Source organism: Podarcis erhardii (genome assembly GCF_964252035.2).
Source record: "Podarcis erhardii genome assembly, chromosome: 17".
Classification (NCBI taxonomy): Eukaryota; Metazoa; Chordata; class Lepidosauria; order Squamata; family Lacertidae; genus Podarcis; species Podarcis erhardii.
In genome coordinates, this window is record NC_138515.1 from 27,772,165 (window position 1) to 27,775,714 (window position 3,550).

The following is a 3,550-nucleotide window of genomic DNA, read 5'->3' on the forward strand; positions in this document are numbered from 1 at the left end:
CGACTGGCCCGTACGGGCAGGGGTACCTTTACCTTTACCTTTACCTTGGTGTAAGAAGACCTGGGACAGTCTCTTTCTCTGCTTGTTTCTAGGTCACATCACAGCAAAACTCAACTCTATACTTCAAACTAAGAGTTGAAGTACGGGCCCCACTTATTTCCATCTAGCACAGATTCGCCTTTCCTTTGTTCTCTTAATATCCAGGTGATCACCTCAACAGGAAGCTAACCTGGCTTGATTAGCTTTTCACCCTTGCTGGATCCAGGGATTAGAGGTGTCCATCATCTACAAACTCATAACAACACATTTTTATTGCGTATAGCAGTGTTTCCTAAACTTGGGTCTCCAGCTGCTTTTGAACTACAGTTCCCATCATTCCTGGCCACTGATCCTCCTAGCTAGGGATGCTGGGAGTTGTAGTCCAAAAGCAGCTGGAGACCCCAGTCTGGGAAACACTGGCTTATAGTCTAATAATGATTTATTGAAGCTGTTGGGAGGGATTTTCAGCAAGATCTGGAGGGTCAAAGGTTCCCCACACCTGATCTTGCTCAATAACTTCTGCATTCATATGGAGCTGTTCTCCAGGATTGCAGACTGGTCTACATGGAAAGGCATGGGGTTCAATGCGCTAAGCGTATGCTCTGCCACACTTTATGTGCACATGTGCTTTGCCACCAAGATATGCTTCCTCCCTGGTCTTTCTCACATGGAATAGTATTGTCCAATACAAGTTCAGGGATAATATACTGTTACCAGATGGATCCCAATCTTTTTTCTCTCTTCTCCTTCCTAGAACACCTTGCAAAAAACTTTCCTGCCACTCCAAACCAGTGCCGGATTTACGTATAAGCCAAACAAGCTATAGCTTAGGGCCCCACTCTCTTGGGCCCCCCCCAAAAAATTAAAGAAGAAAACCCTGGATGTACATTTCCAAAATATAAGATAAAAAAACAAATAAAATAAAACCTACATACAGGAACAGTGTTTTGTGTTGTGTAGACTCTATGATGTAAATCATGGGCCCCGCCTGCTCCCTAAAATATCACTGGTTTGCTCATTTCTAAGTATATGGTGCCTACATTCTGCATGGACTGGTTGCATGGCAACAGGTACAAATGGCTTTAGATACCTCTTAGGTCCATAAATTACCATATAGCATACATGCAACACAAAAAACAGCGACAATTTGTTGTTGACAAAGGACAGCTGGACATATAAAGGGCCCCGTTACCTTCAGTAGCTTAGGGCCTCATCAGACCTAAATCCGGCCCTGTGCTCCAAACACACACCCCATCAGCTTGGCACCATCTTTCTCCCCAGGCCAAAGGATTCCTCTCAGGTGGCCCATGAATTTCGTGGGGGGTTTTTTAGCAAGAGACTAACAGGGCTCCCCTCTCTGGAATTGCAAGATGTTGTATTTCAGGCTGTGATGTGACCATTGGCCAGTAGGCGGCGCTGTTGGGTCAAATTGCATTGTACAGGAGGGGAACACTGTTCACAGATTAGCGAGAGAATTTCCAAAGAAATGTGGGGAGCTCACCCCAAGTACTCCAAAATGAAGCATAGCTGTCAACCTTCCCTTTTTTTGTGGGAAATTCCCTTATTCCAGTGCCGTTTCCCGCTGCTATCCCGGATTGTTAGATATCCCGTAGACTGATTCCTTATTTTCAAATCTGAAAGTTGACAGCTATGAAATGAACGTGCAAGCCTTGGGTGCTGGAAAAATGTCTTTGTCAGATATCTAGCAGAATAATTTCCACCTGAAGCAGGTGTGCCAACTCTAGGGGACGGAGGTGTCTTCAGCCCCCTCAATATTAGACTACAGGGACCGGCGCCAGGGTTTAAATGAAATGAAAAATAAGATTGCGGGTTTGAGTTGTAGCTGGGTGAACTGAGGAGTCTTTGCCCCCCAATAAAATATTTGAGGTGGTTGGAGGGGCCCCAAAGTATTGCCATTAAAATGGTGTGCGTGTGATTGAATGTGTGGGGCGGGACTTACACCACACCCCCTATATTTTATTCAAGTTGGCACCCCTGGGTATGCCTGAGGTCCTCTGCACATGCTCAGGAGCATTATCTCACTGATTTTTCATGACTACTCTTCATCTATCCCTTGATCACTCCTTTTCCCGCACAGAAAAAAACTTCTTCCTTACCTGAGGAAACTGGAGAGGATATATATATTCACCCCTCTTACAGGAGCGGAACAAAAACACTGCCTAATATATGGGATAGCAATCATCATTCAGTGACGACGGGGAGGCACTCTGCACATGCCCCAAAGCACTTCTGTATTGCTCCGGCTTGCAGAGGGGAACAGAACTTTCCTCAAGCGGCTGCAGGATTTAAAAGCTCAAGGTGATCTACACTGGCTCAGGAAAAAGTCTTAACACCCCTTTTTGCCACAGCTGGCAACCTGGATGCCTCTGGAAAGGTCGCAAACAAGCCACAAAGGCAACAGCCGGCCCCTGTTGCTTGCCCTCTACCCTCTGACACTGAAATAGATGCTGTTCCTGAACATGGAGGCTCTATTTAGCTGTCATTTATTTAGCTACTTATTTAAAGCACAGATACGCTGCCTCCCCGAGGCAACAAACATAAAAAAGACATAAAAGCCTAGGACCCACGTACCTACGGGACCGCCTCTCCTGGTATGCCCCACGGAGGACCTTAAGGTCCACAAATGACAACATTTTGGAGGTCCCAGGTAGCAAGGTGGTTAGACTGGTCTCAACTAGGGCCAGGGCCTTTTCAGTACTGGCCCTGACTTGGTGGAATGCTCTATCACAAGAGACTCCCTGGAAAAGACCCTGATGTTGGGAAAGATTGACTGGTCTCAACTAGGGCCAGGGCCTTTTCAGTACTGGCCCCGACTTGGTGGAACACTCTATCACAAGAGACTCCCTGGAAAAGACCCTGATGTTGGGAAAGATTGACTGGTCTCAACTAGGGCCAGGGCCTTTTCAGTACTGGCCCCGACTTGGTGGAACACTCTATCACAAGAGACTCCCTGGAAAAGACCCTGATGTTGGGAAAGATTGACTGGTCTCAACTAGGGCCAGGGCCTTTTCAGTACTGGCCCCGACTTGGTGGAACACTCTATCACAAGAGACTCCCTGGAAAAGACCCTGATGTTGGGAAAGATTGACTGGTCTCAACTAGGGCCAGGGCCTTTTCAGTACTGGCCCCGACTTGGTGGAACGCTCTATCACAAGAGACTCCCTGGAAAAGACCCTGAGGTTGGGAAAGATGGAGGGCACAAGAAGAAGGGGACGACAGAGGACGAGAGGGTTGGACAGTGTTCTCGAATCCACAAACATGAGTCTGACCAAACTGCGGGAGGCAGTGGAAGACAGAAGTGCCTGGCGTGCTCTGCTCCAGGGGGTGACGAAGAGGCGGACACGACTAAACGACTGAACAACAACAACAGAACCTACTGGCATCCTGTCTCACGTCGAACATAACACAAATCAAACCAATCCAGGCGGGCGGGCGGAAGGGGCTCAGGGGTGGAGTTTCCAAGTCAGCCTTTTTCTCCCAGCGCTTCTTC

The 3,550-nt window shown here is 47.7% G+C and overlaps 1 long non-coding RNA gene across 1 annotated transcript in view; it reads right to left on the bottom strand.

The window, feature by feature from the left end:
• LOC309332618 overlaps window positions 1–3,550 on the bottom strand; it is an 86,616-nt gene that overhangs the window by 61,819 nt on the left and 21,247 nt on the right. The gene's annotated exons all lie outside the window — the stretch shown is intronic.